Here is a 23,796-nt window from a genome sequence, read left to right as displayed (position 1 = left end):
GCCCCACACACCAGTTTAGATTTAATTCAATTCATTTACTGACGTACACAGAGCAGCCCCCTTTCAGAGCCAAACTTCTAAAAATAGCAGCCACCATGACAGGCACGTTTTGTTCTGAAAGTTCATTTTCTCATCAGTTCTTTGAAACTGGGAAGGTACTTCACCCCAGAAATTATGTTATTAGAGATGGTTGGGTTTCCATGTCAACCCTCAGAAGCCTGATTAACTTGTAACCTGCCTGAATATATATAGTTCTACAACAGTGATATCACAGCTCGCTGGGATGCCTCCCACCTCCTGGGGCAGCCCCCGCTGTCCTTGCCAAGCCACCACTACCGACCATCAGGTACTAAGAAATTCTCAGGCAAAAAATAGAAACAGAAAATGAGGAAAGAAATGAGGTGGAAAGACAGGTATTGGCTGGGTGTGGGGAGTTGGGGCAAAGAAGGAGGGCCAGCCCAGCAGATCTGTGAGAGCAGAGCCAGGGGAGGGCAGCAGAGAGAGAGAAGCCATTTGCCCTCTATTCGCTTCCACCCCCGCTACTGGCTCCTTTCATCACAGCAGACCTGCTACCACCACCACCAAGGCCACCTCCTACGGAGACCTGGGCGCTGGGAAGGAGAAGGGTCTGCGACAAGGGCAGGACACGTGCACTGGGTCTACGTAGGATATGGGGTAATTCTGCACGTGAATTACCCACAGTCCAGAAGGGGAAAGAGCATTTCTAATAATTATTAGAAATTCAATCTGGATCTCCCCAGGGCCCTTGTGCTGGTGTGCCTGATCTCACCCCTTACAGCACCTCACCTGCTCTGGATGGAGTTGCAAGCTCCCATGTGCTCCATCCACTCCTCCCATGTTCATCCCTAACCCTATCTATCTGAGGCTGGGCAAAGGCTGAACCTATGCCCTGGGCACCATGCTGAGAGGGTCCTGCTCACACCTCCTCCAGCCACGCCACGTCCATGGAGCTCCAGGGATGTGCCTACCCATACCCCGCCCCATCTTCTAGACCAGTGGTTCTCAATCTTTTTAATGCCGCGACCCTTTCATACAGTTCCTCATATTGTGGTGAGCCCCAACCATAAAATTATTTTTGTTGCCACTTCATAACTGTAAATCTGCTACAGTTATGAATCGTAATGTAAATATCTGTGTTTTCCGATGGTCTTAGGCTCTACCTGTGTCGTGACCCACAGGTTGAGAACCGCTAGCAGGGTCGCCTAAGACCATCAGAAAATACAGATATTTACATTACAATTCATTAACAGTAGCAAAATTAGTTAGGAAGTAGCAACGAATTTTATGATTGGGGCTCACCATATATGAGGAACTGTATAAAGGGTTGCAGCATTAAAAAGATTGAGAACCACTGGTCTAGACCATATCACAGGTCCCTAGAACCTGCTTCAGTGCTGCCTGGTCCAAGCTCTCCAAGGTGGCACCCTTCCTCCAGTTCGTACAATGGAGGCTGTCAGCAGAGGGTGCAGACAGACTTGGGACCCATGGCCAGGGATGTCGACATGTATCGCAGGGAGATTCTAGACAAGGAACTCGAGGAGTCTGAGAATTCTAAATCTGAATCTGGCTTCCCAGGATGCTAACACGGTGTATTTATCAAGAAAGGAGCATAGAACTGGATTTATACAAAGGGTGTCTTATAACTCTGAGGTATTTGTTTCATTTTGCTGCAATTAGCCAGGCAGAGAAAGACAATACTATATGATTTCATGTATGTGTGGAATCTAAAGAAAAATATAAACAAACAAAATAATAACAGACTCATAGATACACAGAACAGACTGATGGCTGACAGGGCAGAAGGATTGGGGGTTGGGTGAAAAGGGCAAAGGGACTAAGAAGTACACGTTGGTAGTTACAGATCAGTCATGAGGATGTCAAGTCCAGCATCGGGAACATAGTCAATAACACTGAAATAACTCAGCAGGGGCCAGGTGGGCACTTATAATATCGGGGGGACTATACTCTGTGAAGCACATGGCTGTCCAACCATAATGCTGTACATCTGGAACTAATACAGAATAACGCTGAAAGTTAATTGTAACTGAAACACACTGTTGATGAAATATTTATTTAGAAACGGGGAATGGAAGCCTCCATTGGTCTCCTTGCCCCGGGCCCAGCAGCTGCTAGAGGCGGGCAGTCTCTCCTCTCCCTGCTTTTGGCTGCCAGGCCCTGGGCCTGGAACAGATCAGAAAGTTTGCTCATGAGCTGGCAAACTAACTCACTTCCCTGCCTGGGGCCTCTTCTTCGTTAGATATAAAATGGCTCCCAGCACCCCCCCAACAGGTTCCCCAAACTTTCCTCCTGAGGGGGACACTTCCCTCTGCCACACACCTGCACCTGTAAGATCCCTGCCAGGCCCCTTGTGGTCTTCCCCTGGTGGTTCTCCGGGAGGGGAGCACTTACTAGTGCACCCAGGGGTGTAAGCAATGTTCAAGAAAAATGGGTCTGGCCAAAACTGGTTTGGCTCAGTGGATAGAGTGTCAGTCTGCGGGCTGAAAGGTCCCGGGTTTGATTCCAGTCAAGGGCATGTACCTTGGTTGCGGGCACATCCCTAGTAGGGGGTGTGCAAGAGGCAGCTAATTGATGATTCTCTCTCATCGATGTTTCTAACTCTCTCTCCCTCTCTGAAAAAAATCAATAAAATATATATTAAATAGAAAAGAAAAGAAAAAGAAAGAAAAATGAGTCTAAACCACCCGTAAGTCACAGATGCAGGTCTCAGGTTACCTCCGCGAGGTCCAGGACCATGCCACCGCACAGCCTGAGCAACCTGCTGCCCCGGGCCAGGCCTGCGTGCCCACGCTGGAGATCTGGGTCTCTGCAGCCTTTCTGGGAGGCACAGACCGGGAGCAACTCAGACCTGCTGCACATTGGAAGGCAGGGTCCTGCAGCACACGCCAACGTTCGGGAAATCCCTGAAAGCTGTTCTTCTCTCTGGGAGTTCGGTGTACTGCGGTCCTTTATTCAGGGAAGTGCAGGCAGAACAAGTTCACCCCGGGCACAGCATCCCTTTAAACAACCGTGGGTAACCAATGTGTCATGTCAGGCAGGGCAGCTGGGTACTGGGGCAGGGCTGTGGCCAAGTTCAATGTCAGGTCAGGATATGTGATCGGATCTGTGGTGTGATTCACACTGGGTCAGACTTTCTACGATTTGCGGTAAATTCCACAAGTTCTTAGTATCCTGACCTTTCCCCTGCTTTGTTCAGTCATAATTATTATGATCAGCAATCCTGCCTGGTCAGGTCACAATGATCAGGTCACCTTGCCCCGGCCACTTCCCACGGCATATGGGCCAGTCTTCATAGCATTTTATTAATCAGACACCACTCCAAAAATAAGTTTCAAAAAGTAGAAATTAGATTTAAAAAAAAAAAAAAAAGGCCTGACAATGGAAAAACTATCAGAATTACTAAGAATTTTCTAGTGTGTCAAAAATGAAAATAACTGCCTAGAACTGAACATTTACAAATTTTCCAATAACTGGTATTGAAGCAACTGGTTAAGATTTGGGGGGGTGGGGGTGGGAGGACAATAATAAATTGGGTTCCTACTTCAAAATATTCACCAAATTAAACTCTAGATCTAACAAAGACAACACATGAAACCATAAAACTATAGGAGGAGAAGATGCAGGCCAATATTTACAGCATCTTGAAATAGGTCAAGAATCCTGTGTCAGCCAAAACCTGTTTGGCTCAGTGGAGAGTGTCGGCCTTCGGACTGAAAGGTCCCAGGTTCGATCCCGGTCAAGGGCATGTACCTTGGTTGTGGGCACATCCCCAGTAGGGGGTGTACAGGAGGCAGCTAATCGATGTTTCTCTCTCATTAATGTTTCTAACTCTCTATCCCTCTCTCTTCCTCTCTGTAAAAAATCTATAAAATATATATATTTTTTTTAAAAAAGAAGAAGAAGAATCCTGTGTCACTCCTGCTGGGGTGCCGCTCCCACCCTCACGGCTCTTGGCTCTGAAGAGAGGTGCCTCCCCCCTGGCCCCCCCCCGCCCTGGGGTCCAGGGACTCACTCCCCTGCACACTGCCTCCCACTCACTGAGCCTGGGAACACACGGAAGCTTCAGCGGCAGGCCCCTCCTGACACCAGCCCTGGGAGGGGGAGCTCTCTGGGCAGGAGGAAAAGCCAGGTTCCCATCAGGAAGCCTTCATGTTCACGTAAGAAACATTCAAACCTGAGAAGAATTTCCGTGCGTTTATTGGAGCCAAACTGCCTACAACTGCCAGGAAACAGAATCTCAACAGACTGAGATGATGCTCTGGAGAGGGGCGGTTTTGCATCTTGGTTTATGCATTGCAATCAAAAGAGGAGGCGTAAGTGGGTTCCATGAAATCCATTGGTGATAGATTAGGCAGGTGGGAGAAAGCAAAGCAGGGAAACCTCTGGGACTGGATATAACGGAAAAGGATAGACACGTCCTTTCACCTAGGTGGGTGCAGGATACTTAACAGTCAACAATGAACTCAGTAACAACGAGGGGATTTGTGGTCTCCGCAGAGCGGTGCCTGTGCTCTGAGGGTTCTGGGAAAAGGAAAATTGCTTTGACATTCCAACGATAAGTTATCATTGATGCAAAAAGACAATAAGCTCAGTTGAGGTAAAGATTGACCTTTGTCAGGGAAGATACTGGCCTAGGACATCACTACCCACCATAAACAGCTTTATAGTTTAAAATGTCTTAACTTTAAACCACCCTTTGTGGTTGCTGTAGGTCTCTGAGTTTGCAAGGCCGCCATGCAGGCCTTCCCTGAGCTTGTCAAGTCCCATGATCCTTTTCGTCCACACTTACTGTGGAAGCTTTTCCGGTCAACTGTCTAAGGAGAGCACAGAAGGGAAAAGGGAACTTAAGCTCCAAAGCTTTAGGGATTTCTTGTGATTCCTTTTCACATTATAAGTAAACTAGAGGCCCAGTGCACAAAATTCATGCACAGGAGTGGGGGGGGGGTGGCCCTCAGCCCAGCCTACACCCTCTCGCAATCTGGGACCTTTCAGGGGATATCTGACTGCCAGTTTAGGCTCAATCTACAATCCTCTCACAATCCGGGACCGCTGGCTCCTAGTTGCTTGCCTACCTGCCTTATCACCCTGGTCTCTGGTTGTTCCACCATTTCTGTCGCCGGGCTTTTATTATATAAAATATTCACTCTGTATCTAATTCTGTATTCAAAATTTTATATTTTCCTCTTAAAATGAAGGAAAAAAATTGCATAAGCATCAGGCCCCAAAAAACCTGGACCCCATCCCTGCTCGAACACTCTGCTGCAGCCAACCACTCACACATTTTGCACAACCCACCTTGCTGCAACATGAACAGATTTTGGAGGAAGTGCTCAATAAGTATTCATTTAATTCTTATACATTTATAAAATGTATATTTATGATTATGGTTAAGAGCACAAAGGTTCTACCTTTGAAATTAGATAGAACCATTTAAGCCAAAGTTCCCTTTTCTATAAGATGTGGATAATAATATCTTGCTAGTTGGGAAGAATTGATGAGATAAGTATGTAAAAATGCTAAGAGTAGTACCTCATGCAGGGGAGTAAAAATTTAACAGCAAGAAAGTCTGGAAAACTATGTCTCAAGTGGCTATTTCTGGGTGGCAAGATGAAGGTTTTTCTTTACTTCCTTTTGTTCATTTGTATTTTCTAATTATTCTTTATATTTCTTTTTGTTTATTTGCATGTCCTAATCTATCGGCAATAAGCACATACTATTTGAGAGGAAAAAAAGTTATTTGGGGATGATCCTAATTCGTATTAACCAGTTCTTAAAAAGCTCTGTAAAAAAATAAATAAATAAAATTTAAAAAAAATAAAAAAAGAGCAGTTTCAAAGAAGTTGGAGCTTGCCTGCCCTGCTGTCCTGTGGGGCTGAATGAGCTGCTGACGGGCTGGGACTAGAGGGAAGGACCTAGGTGTAAGTCCTAGCTGGTGTTTGACCATCACCATTGCAGAGCCAAGTATTATCCCAAATAGAGAAGGGAGACAGAGGGTGATCAGCCTACCAGCCCCTGATCTTCGAGGTAATGAATGGGACCTAACATGAGCCCATGGCCCCAGGGAACTCAGAACAAGAGCTGGGAACTATTCTTACTCAAATGGTCCTCATCCTCATTCTTAGTTGCTGAGACTTCTGAATCTGGTAGGCGCGGTCCTTCAATGAAGACTATTTCATTACAAGGTTAACTTAAATGTATCAAAATGAGCAAGAAAGGGTGGTTTGGGAGTCAAGAGTCCTGGTTTCAAGTCCTACTTCTGCCGTTAACAGCCCTATGACCTTGCGAGAGTCACCCTCATTGAAGCTGCTTGCTCACTTGTACAACTCAGACAGTAGAGTCTATACTCAGACATCCAAAGGACCAGGTACATACATGCCCTCGTGAACTCTGAGGTGTCCCACAATGGTACAAACAACATGACGACACCTGTTAGCCATACACAAGGCAAGAGGACACTGGTTCTTTTCCTCCAGGAAACCAACCTTGGCTAACGGAGGATGGGAAATGTCAGCATTCAGTTCCATGCGCCACCTACGGCAGAAGACCCACAAGGTTGCCCCAGAAATAGAAGGCCAAAAAGAGAGTGTGGAACCAATGACAACACAGGGGCCACCCATGGGAGGGGGGAGGGGGTCTCTACGTCAGTCTGGACTCTTGATAGCAGTGCTGAAACTAACACTTGTCAGTTTAGGGAAAACATCAGAAGGTGAGCAAAAGCTCACTCTGGCTTTCTCCACAGAAGGCGCCCACAGGAGTGCTGCCCCCATGGCCACAGACAGATCCACTCATCCATCCTCTCTGAACTGCTCTCTCAAGGTTCAAAGTCCAGGGAGGAGCGTCCAGTCGGCTGTGCTAGGAGGTGTGCCTGTGAGCACCCAGGGCAGATGCCTGCCTCCCACCAAGACTACACACAGAAGGGACGTCCGAGAAATGGAAAAGACAGCAAAAGCCCAAACAAATGTGCACTCTGGTCTGAATGCCACGCTCGGTTCACGTAGAAACGTGGGCCACATAGAACTCCTCCACAGCCTGGGGTTGTTCACCCCCTCTCCTTACCCTCATTGGTACAAAAGAGGACAGCTGGCCTGGGCAAGAACCTTCAGGAAGGTGGCAATGCCAGAGAGGGACAATATCAACCCTGAGAGTCATGGTGATTGTGGGACGAGACATGGGGTCCGTGGTCAGTCACATCCCTCCCTTCTCTGACTCCACTTCCAACTCAGTCACGTGTCTCTACCTCTCACACTTGGCACAGAAATGTCTGTCAGGGACAAAACCGTGTGGAACACAGAAGCACTCACACTAGAAAATGCAAACACCAAATATGAGTTTTTCAAATGCCCTCTCTGCTATTGTAGTGTTTATTAAGTGGTTTAGATATAATATATTCACGGACTCAGGGCCTCTGTTTGCATTTAGAACTGCAGAAATGTGCACGGTCTGACTGTCTTTGTGACTGTTAACTCTAGCACAGTGGTCGGCAAACTGCGGCTCGTGAGCCTTATGTGGTTTTTTGGCCCCTTGAGTGATCTAACGCCACTTCTTCAAAATAGACTCACCCAGGCCGAAACCAACTTCTGCGCATGGGCCACAAAGTTTCAATTGCACTGTATGTGTGCACCTGCCCATGGTATTTTGTGGAAGAGCCACACTCAAGGGGCAAAAGAGCCACATGTGGCTCGCGAGCCGCAGTTTGCAGACCACTGTTCTAGCAGAATGAAGTAGAAGAAATGTGCACAATATGACTATTTTGTGACTGTCGCTCTACCAGAATGAAGTAGAAATGTGTAGTGTGGCTGTATTTGTGACTGTCACTCCACCAGAATGAAGTAGAATATGACTGTATTTGTGACTGTCGCTCTACCAGAATGAAGTAGAAGAAATATGACTGTATTTGTGACTGTCACCCTATCAGAGTGAACAGTGTGACTGCTTTGTGACTGTCACTCCACCAGAATGAAGTAGGCATCACTAAGTCCTCAAACCACCAGCATGCTTTCCGCCAGTTGGCATCGGAAACAACAAATTCCTGAGCCAAACATTTCAGCACCAATCTCTGTGTTTGACCGTTTCCACCCACATGCTTTCTGTGCTGAGAGGAAAACTTAGGATATGAATGCACAACTCATGCCTCATCCTTTGTGCCCATTAGAAGTTTTGGTTTAGAGTGTAATTGACCTGAAAGAGAGGCCGTACTAATAATACTAGATATTTGCACATCACAATAATCCAAATGTACAGCGCTGCACAGATGTGCAAATTATTGAAAAATGAAATTAACTAAAGCTGAAATTCTTTTCATCTAGCAGTTCATTAGCACAAATTACCAACTGGATTACATTACTCCCTACACAGTGTGTGCCTCGGACCATAACCAATAGGAATAATTTCTGAAATGTCTTCAACCATTTCTCATGTATCAGAGAAAATTTGGCTTCCAAAGACATGCGGTTCCACAATGAAACTCCACTCTCCCATTACTTTACTCCAGTCAGTGGTTTTACTCCTTAGAAAAAAAAAGAAAGAGACTACACATAGAGAATTCTGTTATTACTGTGTCTATTACAACTGTAGCTCATGAAACAAAAAAACAAACCACTGCAATTTTTCAATTGCTGGCATTTCCAGGCCAATTTCTTTTATAAGTCAAAAAAAGAGAAAAGTGACTGAAGCAGATACTATACATGACCCTCTGAGGAAAAAGTCAGGTTTCTAATAAAATGCAAACACCCACACTGGCCTACGGGAATACAAATAATCAATTCCTTGCATTTGAATAGACTCTGCCGTTCACAATTCTTAGTTTAAAAAGCGCTTGTACAATTGTGAGCCACAACCTCCCCTTCCTCACAACACTCCTCTGAAGCAGGTGTTCGTACTCCGTTTCACAGATGACTAGCTGACACTCAAGAGAGAAAATGATTCTCTGACTAGATCAGTATTTGGTCTCTGGAGCCATTTGTGGGGGCTTCTTTTGTTTTAATATATTTTTATTGATTGATTTCAGAGAGGAAGGGAGAGAGAGAAAGAGACAGAAACATCAATGATGAGAAAGAATCACTGATTGGCTGCCTCCTGCATGCCGCACACTAGGGATTGAGCCCACAACCCAAGCATGAGCCCTGACTCAGAATCAAACCCTGACCTCCTGGTACATAGGTCTACGCTCAACTACTGAGCCACACCGGCCCTGGGTCTTCCTATGGGTTGTTGTACTTCAATGAGTAACTTGGAAAAACAGGTTGAGTTTGTTGGTGAGGGTTTGAGGTCAGGGAAAAGAAGAACTCACTATGAATTCCAGTGAAGGTCACTGGGGATTGGCCACAGCATCCATCAATGGGGGAGATGGGTTTTTATTTAAAATCTTTGTGGTGGTTTATTGTGAAGCAAAAAGACAGGCAAGGGGCCACACCCTGGAGGGAGGAAAGAGGCTACCACAGGAGCTGAGCAATCACAAGCAATTTTTTTTGTTCTGCAGCAAATGTTTATCACATTCACTGTGTACAGACCTGGGCCATGAACTATGCACTGAAGAACATCTAGAAGAAACATTAAGTCACATCAGTGGATGGAGAAAATACCACCTTACATTTTTTATTGGCTCCTTTTCTTCACCTTACAAATTTTCCCACTTTTGAAAAAAAATAGAAAAAAATAAAAGAAAATGAATGCTGTCTGGCTAGGTGTTGCCACCCTCTTTTTATTGCCCTTTCTCTCTTCACACCTCAGCTCAGCATTTTGAAAGCACTGTCCATACCTACTGTCTCCATCTCATCATCATCATCAAATTTTTCCTGGTTACCCTGCAGTCAGATTCCATCCGTAGCACTCCCACAAGACTGCCCTCCCCCAGCTCACCTGGGCCCAGGGCAGACCTGAAGAACACTATTCAATTCAGCATGTACCTAATGAATGAGCCAACACAGATTCCAATGGGCCCTGTAATTTATGGATAGCAGTGCAGCCTCCCCTGATCAAACAAGGGATTGAATCTTTCGTTTAGAAGAAGCCACAGTTCAATGTTCATCAGAGGCTCCTCATAGGTTCAGCAGTTCTGAAACATGTCACCAAATTCCTTGATACTTCTCTCATCAACAGGTAGCATCTACAGTCCCCACCCCTTCAACACTGGCCCTCCAATAAAGCCCGCCATTAATGCCATGCGACTCCAAGGCTGTCATGAAGACCACATCACAGCTTGCCACCCGGCTCTCTGGGGATGAGCACTCCAGAGACTAGCTATCGTGGTACGAGAAAGCCCAGACACCTCGGGGAGTGTCCTACATGAAGAGGAATCAAGATGAGCTCCTAGCCAACCTAGCAGCCATAGCTCCTCCTTCTCCTACTCTCCATCCCCTGACCCTCCTATTCTTCTATTGATCCACCCCAGCTGATGTGCACAATGTGCAAGCCTCCCACGCCAAGCTCTGGCCAAATTTCCCATTTGTGAATTCAATAAATGACCGTCGTTTTGAGCCACTATGTTTGGGGAAAGTTTGCTATGCAGCAATAAACAACTGATAAACAAGACTATAGAAGATTCTGGCTTCTATGTAAAAATTCTAGAAGAAATACGGTGAGGATTTTCTTTGTTTTTAAACCCATTATATAAAATACAGCACTATATTTTAAAGTTCACTGGAAAACTACATGTACAAATTTACCAGAACCTGAAAACTGTGTTTCAAAAATTAAAGTCACAAGCAGTTATTTTCCAACAGACTGCCTACTATCGACTGGGTAATTAATACATGAATACTCTTTGGGATCCATTGCTAGAGTACCAGAAAGTTTAATTTTGCATTTTTTTTCTTTCCAGATGGCAGCACTGACTGAATTTATAGCCAAGTAAAGCTGTTTTTAAGTCTTTATTATCCAGATTTCCTATATCATTATAAATTCATCAATTTTTCTAATCTAATCCAGGTTCCAGGACATTGATTTCTCTACTCTGGGTCCTCGCTATTTCTGCAAAGGAACCATAACAAAAGCTCCTGCAAGTGTGATCTACAGAGCGATTCAACGGCCAGGAGCTCACATTTCTCCCAAATCAGAATCTGGCTGCAATTTACCAAACGGAAAAAAATAGAAACCATCTACACAACAGCTTTTTCCTTGATATGCAAAGCCCACATGTCATAAACTACATGAGATATTCAAATCTGCTTGATCATAATGGACCTGTTTAAAAATACATGGCTGGAGTTCACATTTGCAGCTTGCAGATGGAAAAATAAAGCTATTCTGAATTAATAATTGATACGTGATTGAAACCCAGTAGGGAAGCAGTGATGTGTTATGCATACTATCTCACCCTTTTTATCCTGCAGGCCCTGAGCCTTCCCATGGGCTGTCGTGTCCAATGAATGGCTGGGAAGTCAGGCGGAGTTTGTTGGTGAGGGGTCTGAGACGAGGAATTCGTGGCCTTGTAGAGGTCACAGGGAAGGCTGCAGTGTGTATCAACTTGGGAGAGAGATTTCATTTAACCTATCCTCGGTTTATTGTGAAATAAAATGCCAGGCGACAGGCCCCACACACGAGGGCAAAAAGAGAGAGGCCTTGCTGAAACCGGTTTGGCTCAGTGGATAGAGCATCGGCCTGCAGACTGAAAGGTCCCAGGTTCGATTCCGGTCAAGGGCATGTACCTTGGTTGCGGGCACATCCCCAATAGGGGGTGTGCAAGAGGCAACTGATCAATGTTTCTAACTCTCTCTTCCTCTCTATAAAAAAAATCAGTAAAAAATATATTTTAAAAAAAGAAAGAAAAAAGAGAAAGAGAGAGGCCTGAGCATGGTGGCAAATGCCCCACACTGCAGGTGGTGGGCCCCAAGGGTCCCACTAAAACCCCAGCGCAGAGGCCAGCTGCTCAGGCAGAGGGTCCCCCCTCAGTGCACACACCGAGTGGAGCTGCCAGGTCTCCCTGCCTCAGACAAGCCACCAGCCTGAGCCATCAGGAGCATTTGCACCAAAAACTGAAAGTCCATTAACCAGCCCAAACAGGACCCTGTTTTATTATGTTTTTAATGCAACCCACTGATTTACTTTCGGCAAGAATAAAATGTAAGAAAGACATTCCCTAAGGCTGTAAGACCAAACACAGGTGGCCCATTGCTTGACCTATGGAGACAACAGCCATTGGCCCTGCCAAAGCAAAGCTCTTGGGGGGTCGGGACACCAACCTCTGACCCAGTGGCCGCCCACCTCCACTTCTCAGCCCTGTGCCTTTCACCAGTTCTGAGAGCTCTTTAAGCCTCCGTTCCTCTGCTGGAGGGTGGAGATCACACCACCTGCCTTTGTGAAGAGCCAAGACACTGATGCAGAGGCTCCCAGAGGGTGTTCCGGGGACCAGCAGCACCAGCACAAACTAGTGAGAAATGCCCGTGATCGGGCCCCGCCTCAGACCTGCTGAATCAGAAACAGAGTGGGAGGCCACTCGTGGGAGAAGCTATCTGCACTTTAGAAGCCCCGTAGGTGACTCTGAGTCACACCAAGGTTTGAGGACCACTGCATGGCTCTTCTGAGAGCACAGAGCCTGGTCTGTGTTAGTGGTTCCAGAAATGATCATTATCTTGGATGTAAATAGCTGAACTCAGCCAGCTTACCTCACCCCTTCTCCGAAAGGCAGATAAGTATTCAATGTCTGTGATGATGGCAATGGAAATGGTCATGATGATGACAGGGATGATTAAAATGGTGATTTTTCTACAGAGAGTGGCTGTATGGAAGGGGGGCAGAGATCAGAAGATGACCTAATTCGTGGCTGAGAATTTATATGACTAAAGTCAGAAAAGTGTTGCTTCTGTAGCCACCCAGGACATAGAGGCATGAAAGGACCCTTTCTACACAGAACTTTCCTTTATTTTAGTGCTCCCTGTCATGGAATTCTTCATCAGTCTCCCAGAGCTTCAACCACTGCACGGGTGGGGCATCTTTATTTTGCCAAAGACCATTTGGATATCTATAATATCATTCTCGGGCCATTCACACTTATCAACTTAAAAACTAGCCTGCTATATTTGGTCAAACATTTAATTAGCAGGAACTGTTTGACATTGAAATTGGGACTCAAAAGAACTGTTGGCCCAGAAAGGAACTCACTACAGACCGATTCATTTGCCTCTCAGCATAAATATTTCTTGGATCACATGATCTCACACATCTAGAGGAAATAATGAACAATATAAACTGATTAACAAAAACAGACCCAGAGAAAGAAAAGCAGCGATCAGACTCTCAAATCTCAGAGGGAAAGTAGGGGAGGGTGGAGGTAAAGGAGAGATCAACCAAAGGACTTGTGTGCATGCATATGGGCCTGGCCAGTGGCCATGAACAACAGAGGGGTGGGGGCATATGTGGGGAGGGGTTTGGGATGGGAATGGGGGGATGAGGACAATTATGTGATACCATAATCAATTAAAAAAAAAAAAAAACACAAACATTTAATTAGCTCACCCCTAATGTGTTGTCATGGCCAGACCAAATGATTTTGAGCACCTGATATGGCCCGAGGGCTGGACACTCCTCACCCCCTAACTTACAGGGAGGTTTCTGGGACTCCTGGTCAAAGGCCGGCTGCTGAGTCTTCACAGGGGTAGGAATCTAATAAAGAATCTAAACTGCTTCCTGAAAAGGATGCAACCTCTCCAAACGTGGCGTTTCGGTGGGCCAGAGGACAAGCACCTGACACAAGACGGGCTCACAGGCACAAGCTTTAGAAAATCAGCTTAGCTGATGTTCCAGACTCTTGAAGCCGCCGTGCAAGTCTTTCTCTGCTGCTCCAGTAGGACCCATCAGGCTTTGGCTTCCTGTCAGCACGCCTGCCTGTTAGTCTCCCTCCAACCCTGCCCCAAACCCCTAGCTGTATGCTGGTGCTTTGCCTACTTGTAATTTGATCCATCCCCCCAACCCCCTTGCCCATGCTCCCCTTGCAAACTACCTTTCCAGACTCTCTTGCCAGCTGGCTCCAGCTAGATTTAGGTGGAAGACTGAAGGAGAGAAGGAAGAAAGAAGCCAGAATACCTCTTCCCTTTGCTCTCTCTGCGTTGGATGGTATCTCCAGTAGTGGCTTTGTATCCAACATGGCTCCATTCCCACCAGACAGGCCTTCCCTCCATGGTCCCAGCTGCTTCTGGTAGCTTCCACGTAGGTCCAGTTCTTGGCCTCTATTAGCAACACCCCCCTCCCTTCTCGTTTTTCCACCAGCCTCAGAGGTGTTAGTGGTTTCCTGCTATTGCTAATCTCTGGGTGACCTCATCATCCCATTTGGCTTTCAGATCTCTCAAAGACTTTTGTAACTACGTCTTTGCACTAAATGGTTTCTATTGACTGTGTGGGCCATGACTAATGCAGCCCCCTCTCACATCATCAGCCTTGATCATGCCTCACCTGATGCTTGCCCAACAGACTCAGATCCGTATCCAGCACTTTCCTTGGGGCTAGCTTCTTCTATCTTCTAGGTCTTTAGTGCTTATCTGTCTGTGATCACCAGTTTTGAGACCAGCCCATGCAACTGTGCTCCGAGGCCAGCCCAGCCCTGATCACCCAGACTTGGTACCCATCTAACTCCAGCTCTAGTGAGGACTGGCCAGTCTCTATGGGCATTTGCCACCTGTCCCTCCTTGAATTCAGCAACTAAGTTAGCATGCACACTGAGGTTCTCAATAAGTATTCTACACTGTAAACTTTTTCCAGGAGCAACCACACACCATGAGTAAGTTAATCAGGCAAAAATAAATTTGTGATTTTGTGTTTTTTGTTGTTGTTTGTTCATCCTCACCCGAGGATATGTTTCCACTGGTTTTCAGATAATGGAAAGGAAGGGGAGAGACAGAGAGAGAGAAACAATGATGCAGAGAGAGACACAATGATTGGTTGCCTCTCGCATGGGCCCCTACCCAGGCTAGAGATCAAGCCTGCAACTGAGGTATGTGCCCTTGACTGGGATTGAACCCAAGACTCTTCAGTCTATAAGCTGAATCTCTATCCACTGAGCCAAACCGGCTAGGGTTAAATGTGTGATTTGATATAACTATCTAACTGGCCCCAAATTCACCTGACACTTTCACAACATTCCACTTCCTTTTGGCCAGAGAGATACAGCAAATGAACAGACTAGAGTCAGAACACAGTGTTCCAGAAAATGATGATGCTCTTGGCAGCTGCCCACATAAGTGCAGTCAATACAGTATTAATGACTATCCTTGTTTGATGCTTCTTGTTTTGCAAAGAGAGCTGCCCCATTACAAGTCTTGCATTCCAAAAGAAATCACTGAATTATCTTTAATGACCAACCATAGAAAGTTCAACTCTCTTAATTTTTCAAAAGGTTAAAGCAACAAAATAGATAAAACTGCCTGTAACAAAGTTCATGGTGCTGATGACTTGGGATGGGAGCCAGATCTGGCAAACACAGTGACTTTCCTGGGCAGACAAGCACTATATTTATACACGTTGCATGTTGCACCACAGCTTTTGGAAACAGTGTCCGTGAGCCTTATTAAAATGAAAAAGGGGCCCAGCCAGCATGGCTCAGTGGTTGAGCATCGAACTGTGAATAGGAGGTCACGATTTGATTCCCAGTCAGAGCATATGCCTGGGTTGCAGGTTCCAAATCCAGTAGGGGACGTGCAGAAGGCAGCCAATCCATGATTCTCTCTCATCGTGGATGTTTCTATCTCTCTCTCTCTCTTCCTCTCTGAAAATAATAATAATAATAATAATAATAATAATAATAATAATAATAATTTTTAATAAAATAAAATGCAAAGGGGAATGAGTTTCCTTAAATGTTAAATAAACTACTAGAAGTGATCACTACCTTAATTTGTACTTCTGAGTCCTTTTGTAGTTACTCAGCTATTTCCAGTTTGCTCTTAAGCAAATGCAGGCAACTGTCTTTTTTAAAAAGCACATTAAATAAAAAAGAATAAAGAAAAGAAAATCAGGCACAGATTTTCAGGTTAGTTTCTAAAACGATCCATTGCACAAACCCACAACTTCCCCAAGAGTCTGTGCCATGATGTCTGTGCAGCAAAGATGGCATGCAGAGGCACCAGTCTGCAAACAGTGAAAGACCCTCCCTTTTGACAAGCCCCGGAGACCACACACCAAGTCCTAGAGTATAGTGTTTTAACATCACCTAACACTGTGGACAATGACTTAAAGTCTTAAGAAAATCTGTCTAGAGAAACATTGATTCATTGCATTTTCAAAGTACATTGTTACTTTTTTCCTAAAACCACTGACTTCATTTCAAGTTTCTACAGAGTTGTAAATAATCTAAATCATAATAACTTAATTTCCAAATAAGAATTTGGACTTCTATTATTTTTTTTCCACTCAAGTTTCTGGATGATTTCATCCCTGAAAATTTACAAAAGGAAAAAAATTTCAACTAGGAAATGTTAGTATAGAGGTCTCACCTGATTCTCATCTTTGCTCTGCAACTATCTCATTATATGACCATAAGTGTATTTCATAATCTCTCTCCTAGCCTCACTTTCTTCCTTGTAAACATGTGGTTAGCCCATTTCAGACCTATAATGTTCCAATTAAAATGATTGTTCCATTACTTTGAAAAGATATGCATGCCTGCTGATCTACCAGGCCATATAGGACACCAAACACACAAAGCCATCCTACCAACTCAGGGAAGCAACGAAAATGCCAAGACAAGGAAATAGATCTCAAACTAAAGAAATGGAGGAGAACAAAAGACTGGATATAGAGTTCAAAACCATGGTTATAAGGTTTTTCAAGAATTTCTTAGAAAAGGCCAATAAATTTAACGAGACCCTCGAGGATATGAAAAAGGACCAACTAGAAATTAAACATACACTGATTGAAATAAAAAATATTATACAGAGTCCCAATAGCAGGCTAGAGGAACACAAGAATCAAGTCAAAGATTTGGAATACAAAGAGGCAAAGGACACTCTTCTGGAGAAGCAAGAAGAAGAGAGAATCCAGAAAGTTGAAAATAGTGTAAGGAGCCTCTGGGACAACTTCAAGCATACCAACATCAGAATTATGGGGATGCCAGAAGAGAGAGTGCAAGATACTGAAAACTTATTTGAAGAAATAATTATTGAAAACTTCCCCCACCTGGTGAAAGAAATAGACTTACAAGTCCAGGAAGTGCACAGAATCCCAAATAAAAGGAATCCAAAGAAGACCACACCAAGACACATCATAATTAAAATGTCAAGGGCAAAAGACAAAGAGAGAATCTTACAAGCAGCAAGAGAAAAACAGTTAGTTACCTATAAGGGAGCACCCATATGATTATCAGCTGATTTCTCAACAGAAATTATGAAGGCCAGACGAGAGTGGCAAGAACTACTCAACGTAATGAATAGTAAGAACCTACAACCAAGATTACTCTACCCAGCAAAGTTATCATTCAAAATTGAAGGGCAGATAAAAAGCTTCACAGATCAGAAAGAGCTAAAGGAGTTCATCACCACCAAACCAGTATTATATGAAATGCTGAAAGGTATTCTTTAAGAAGAGGAAGAAGAAGAAAAAAGATAAAAATTATGATCAACAATATATAGATATCAATAAGTGAATCTAAAAATCAAGTGAATTAAAAATCTGAGGAACAGAATAAACTGGTGAATATAAGAGAATTAGGGGCAAAGAAAGGGAATGAATTGATAATTATCAGGGGAAAAGGGGTGTGTGGGGGTTCAGGAAAAAACTGCATTAAAATCATTCACCTATGGATGAGGACAATGCGAGGGAGGTAGGGCAGAGGGTAGGGTGGGAACTGGGTGGAAGGGAGCTATGGGGGGGAGGGGAGAAACAATTGTAATAATCTAAGCAATAAAGATTTATTAAATTTTTTAAAAGATATGCATGCCTATGTTCTTTGCAGCATTATTTACAATAACGGAGATATGAAAACAAAGTGTCTGTCAATGGATGAATGGGTAAAGAAGATGTGAGATACACACACACATACACACACACACACACACACACACACACACACACACACACACTAGAGGCCCAGTGCACAAAATTCATGCACAGGGAGTGGGGTCCCTCAGCCTAGCCTGCACCCTCTCCAATCCAGGACCACTGGCTCCTAACTGCTCACCTGCCTGCCTGATTGCCTCTAACTCTCCCCTCCCCCCCCCCCCCGCCAGCCTGGTCACCTTCAACTGCATCCCATGCTGGCCTGGTCACCCCCAACTGCCCCCCACCACTGGCCTGGTCATCGCTAACTGCCCTCCCCCACTGGCTTGATCATCCCTTACTGCACCTCCTGCCAGCCTTGTTGCCCCAAACTGCCCCCCCCACCCCCCGCCAGTCTGGTTGCTGCAGGCAGCCAGCCTACTGTTCAGTCGTTTGGACATCCCTCATTAACCACCCTGCTGGCCTTATTGCCCCACGCACACAGCCTGCTGTTTGGTCGTCCATATGGTTATTTCGGTTGTGACAGCCCCTGGCTTTTTATATATTAGGATATGCATTTATATCCTATATAATAAAATCCTAATGTGCAAATCAACCAAATGGCGAAACAACTGGTCGCTATCGTGCGCACTGACAACCAGGGAGCAGACACTCAACGCAGGAGCTGCCCCCGGTGGTCAGTGTGCTCCCACAGGGGGAGTCCACTCAGCCAGAAGCTTGGCTCACAATAAGTGCATTGGCAGTGGTGGGAGCCCCTCTCGCCTCTGTGGCAGCGCTAAAGAGCAACGAACTAAACGGTAAAGAGCAGCAAGCAGGCAGGCGGTAAGGAGAAAGGGTTCCAAGACTGTGAGAGGGATGTCTGACTGCCAGCTTAGGCCCACTCCCCTCTGGAAATGGGCCTAAGCCAGCAATCGGAAATGCCCCAAGGAGTCCCAGACTGCAAGAGGGTACAGGCCAGACTGAAGGACCCTGCCCCCTCCACCCAGTGCATGAATTTCATGTATTGGGCCTCTAGTATGTGTGTGTGTGTGTGTGTGTGAGTGTGTGTGTGTGTGTGTGTGTGTGTGTACACATATATACACACACACACACACACACACACACAATGGAATACTACTGAATAAAAAAGTTAAATCCTTCTATTTGTAACAATATAAATGAACCTTGAAATAAGTCAGGACAAAAAAAAATACCATAATACAAATTCACTCATATGTGGAATATTAAAAAAAGCAAAAAAAGCAACTCATAGAGGCAGACAACAGATCAATGGTTACCAAAGGCGAAGGGTAAAAGGTGTCAGTTGTGTGATGATAAATTGAAACGAGATCTTTGGTGGTATACATGCTGAAGCTTATACACATGTAAAATTCTAATGTTGCACACATGAAACATATAATATTATAAACTAATGCCACCTCAATAAAAATACCAAAAATAAATTAAATGGTTGTATAATTGGCTCCAGAATAATAACCTAAAAAAATGTAGATTTCAAGTCAAAGTAAATATGAAGCTGGATAAAATTATTTTGGAAGCTCCATTCCAGCTTGGGCAGAGATTGTGACTATAAGAGGAACAATAATGTAAAGACAAAGATTTAGAATAGTTTCCAAAAGACACTAAGGGTTAGATAGTATAATGCAGATGCTTTTTTTTTTTTAAAAACTTGGCATCAAAAGCATTTTCCTTCAGTACAGAAGATTTTGTAATATTTCTAAATGATCTAGCTCAACAGCATTTGAAGAAGGAAAAAATCAAACATTACACTACATGAGCTTTCATCCTGTCACAAAGCCATTACAGCTAATGAAAAAGGATGGCATTGTTCGGTTTTATTTATAGTTTCTTCTTAATAAAATAAAAAATGATCAGAAAAGCACTCTGAATATAAATTTTTAAAGATGCAAGACCAGTAGCAAAATATATATATACATAAGCCTATAAATACTCTTCTTTTAAATGTGTACAAAGTATTGCTTCTGCCTCCTGCTGAGTTTTGCCTTTTTCCAAGACGTTGTGAGTAATTAGACATCCTGCAGCCCAGGTCACTGTCATCAGAAATTTGGGGACCTAATGAAAAACATTCTGTCTCTGACTTCAATTTTATACAATCTGTCCTAAACACTACGAACTAACCCCCTGTATAACCAGCAAAGCAAAATATTGTGTGCCGTATTTTTTGTCACCTACCCTCAAGACAACCAATTATGTGTTACCCTAAATTAGGTCTAGGAACAGGGAAGAGAAAAAAAATAACACCTGTGTAGCTCTTGCTGCCCAATGCTTCACAAACTTTATCCTATTTAATTAGACTAGTATGCCCCAAACATTTTACAGTTTCTAATATCCCCCCAATATAATATACTAGAGGCCCAGTGCATGAATTCATGCATGAATTCATGCACAGGTGGGATCCAGCCTGCTCACACCGATGGGGGCCCATCTGGCCATACAGGGGCGGGGGGAAGAAGCCACAGGCAGTTGGTGACCAGCACTGCCCCTGACCAGGGTATTGGGGGCCCACCGGGGGACTGAGTCAGCTGGGGGTGGGAGGGTATGCAATTGGAGCCTGGATCAGGCTGGTTGGCTGCCACAGTGCACGTCACAGCCACCAGTCGCTTTGGTTGCTCTGCCTTTCCGGTCTCTGGGCTTTTATATATATAGATGATAACAATAACAGTAACAGTTGTTTTAGGATTAGATTATTTTTAATGTTTTATTTAATACTTTAGACATAAAAATAATATAATAACCCAAACTAAAGTAACACTGTTATTTATTTTTTTAAATACATATATTTTATAGATTTTTTACAGAGAGGAAGGGAGTGGGATAGAGAGTTAGGAACACTGATAAGAGAGAAACATCAATCAGCTGCCTCCTGCACACCCACTACTGGCAATGTGTTTGCAACCAAGGTACATGCCCTTGACCAGAATCGAATCTGGGACCCTTGAGTCCTCAGGCCGATGCTCTATCCACTTAGCTAAACCGGTTAGGGCAACACTGTTATTTAAATAACACTTTGAGCGGGGGAGCAGCAAACCTTTCTAATAAGAGGCCAAAGAGTAAATATTTTATGGTTTTTCAGGCCAAGAGAAAAAATTGTAGATATTATGAAGGTATGTCTTTAACCAGAGAACACACCAATTTCCTCAACTTTGTTACTAACGAAAATCAAAAGATAGTGTCAACAACTGAATATAACACAGGTCAACTAATGAGGAAGAATCGAAATCCCTAGGGAGGGATAATATTTCACTTAATTGAGGCTTAGTGTTAGTGTTCCCTATCATCAGATGGGCTGTAAATACCCATCTATAGAGACCATTCTTAGCTCGTGGGCAGTGCGAAAACAGACAGCCGGGCACACCAACCTATAGTTGGCTGATCCCTGCTTTATGCCTTACAAAATGTGTTCACTGGTCATTTCTCCAACTAATAATGTTGATAATATACTTTCAGTTATTTAAAAAAAATTAAAAATAAATTTGATGAGTATGAGTATAAACCCTGTGCCAGGCACTTCTTTAGACTATAGGGATACATAAATGGGCAAGTCGGGTCCCTGCACCAGGGATACAGTATGACTTACAGACAGGCCTGCCCCCCCAAGGGGCTGTGTACTTGGAAGCACCAACACTAACTGCTGTGAAAGAGATGGATATGAGCCAGGTGAGGGCGAGCAGCACAAGGAGGAAGGGGCTGCCTGTGTCTTATAATAAGCCACTTGCCAGCTGTGTGACTCTGAGTAAGACATGTAACCTCTCTGGACCTCCAATTCCCAACGGTACAGTGAGAGTGATAGTAATGGTGCCCACCCTACCAGGTTCTGAGCACTCAGCAAATGAATTCGTGCACAGCACTGGGACAGTGACTGGCACACAGGAAGTATGTGCAGGTGTTAGCTGCTCTCACTGTGACAGAGAGGGTTTTGACCAAAGTGACTCTTCAAATGGTGAGTGGGAATTTCCCAGGAAGACAGGTGGAAAGGGAGCCTTCCAGGCAGAAACCAGCACATGCAAATGAATACGGGCATGAAAAGCAACCCTGATTGGTCTGGTGCGGCTCGAAAGTGAAGGGCAGGAGATGAAGTTGTTAACAGATAGCAGAGGGCTGGTGTGTGCCATTCACAGGAATTGCTCCTTGATACCACGAACAAGGGGACCCCTACGAGTTTAGCAGCTGAGAGCATCAGCATCATAGGATCTAGCAACAGAGGGAAGGGTGGCAAGGAGGAGGCCAAGACGAGGACCAAAAAGACTAGATAAGAGCTACAAGGAGAGATGGCCATGGTCTCTGAGAAATAAAAATGGTGAAGATGCAGAGGAGGGGAGGACTTGGAAGACAGGTAGGAGCAGTTTCCCAGTCTTTGAGACCCTTAGCTGTGGGTCCCAGGGAAAAGAAATGAGGCGTCGGGAATGACACCCAGAACTCTGGCCTTGGTAAAAGATGAATGGTGGACTGATCTCCATGATGGGAATCCAGAGGAACAGGAATGAACATGGAGCGGGACCAGACAGAACAGTGAACCAGATTAGCACCGGGAACGTCTGGCCATATCCCCTGCAAGATAACAAGACACAAAATCGCAGGCCCGGGAAGAAGTGTCTGATTTATTAGATAGCGCTCACGGGTTAGCGTTCAACTTTGACTCTAAGTTGAGGCTAAACAAGTCTTCATAATTCATTGCCATGGTTCTTCCTTACGTATAAACCTTGCCTGAAAATCGTTCTTATCCACGGAATCAGGCTAATTTCCTTCCTTCTCGGCAGTTCATGATTATATCGATAGTGGTTTTTATATCACTGCCAACCTGTCCATGCACGGAAATGTGATAGACAGGATATGGGCCACACGACAAAGCCTTCCTCGCCATTAATCAGGGAGCACCTACTTTGTGATGCTGTACCTTTAACTATAAACTAAGGAGCCCTCCTATACCTATACTAACCATTAGGTAAGCTTAAAACATCCTCTGCTCCCATCTCTTCCTGCAATTGTCTTTTCAAAATATATTTTATTGATTTCAGAGAGGAAGGGAGAGGGGAAGAGAGCTAGAAACATCAATAATGAGAAAGTCATTGATCAGCTCCCTCCTTCATGCCTCCTACTAGGGATCGAGCCTAAAACCCAGGCATGTGCCCTGATTTCCTGGTTCATAGGTTGATGCTCAACCACTGAGTCACACCAGCCAGACAATTGTCTTTTCTTTCTTGAACAAACTTCTTAAAGGCAAAAACTTAATACATGCTAAAAAGCATCAATGACTGGACTATTAGAAACTGTTAATCTGGAGGAGGCAATCAGTTGCTGATTCGGAAATAGACAAAAATTCCTTGAAGCCCATGAGGTGGCTTTCTTGAAGTGAGGTCCCACTGTGGCAGAAACTGCTAGCTGCCCATATAATATCTGTCTTTCCCTTTTTCCTAAATAACAGATTATCTGTATTTTTATAGAATTTATTGGGATGACATTGGCCCAAAGTGAGTCTCTTTCCATCCCCATCTAAGCCTTCTTTGCCCATTCCCACCTCCCCCCACCTCCTTTCCCTCTGGCTATACTGTTGTCTGTGTCTATGTATCACATACATATTTTTTGCTTAATCCCTTCACCTTTTTCACCAATCTCCCCAAAACTCCTCTCTCTGACAGCTTTCTATGTATCTATGTTTCTGTTTTTATTTTGTTTGTTAAATTATTTTGATTAGATTCCACATATAAGTGAGATCGTATGGTATTTGTCTTTCTTCTGACTAGCTTATTTCACTTAGCATAATCATTTCCAGGTCCATTCACAATAATAAATTCAAAATGAATAAAAGACTTTCAA

General features: G+C 44.4%; 1 protein-coding gene across 4 annotated transcripts in view; it reads right to left on the bottom strand.

Moving 5' to 3' along the window:
* CSGALNACT1 (chondroitin sulfate N-acetylgalactosaminyltransferase 1) overlaps positions 1–23,796 on the bottom strand; it is a 300,150-nt gene that overhangs the window by 240,752 nt on the left and 35,602 nt on the right. The window lies entirely within an intron of this gene.

Source organism: Pipistrellus hanaki (assembly GCF_964339955.1).
Source record: "Pipistrellus hanaki genome assembly, chromosome: 3".
Taxonomy (NCBI): Eukaryota; Metazoa; Chordata; class Mammalia; order Chiroptera; family Vespertilionidae; genus Pipistrellus; species Pipistrellus hanaki.
The sequence above is the reverse complement of the archived record's forward strand: the minus strand, read 5'-3'. Positions and strand labels throughout refer to the sequence as shown.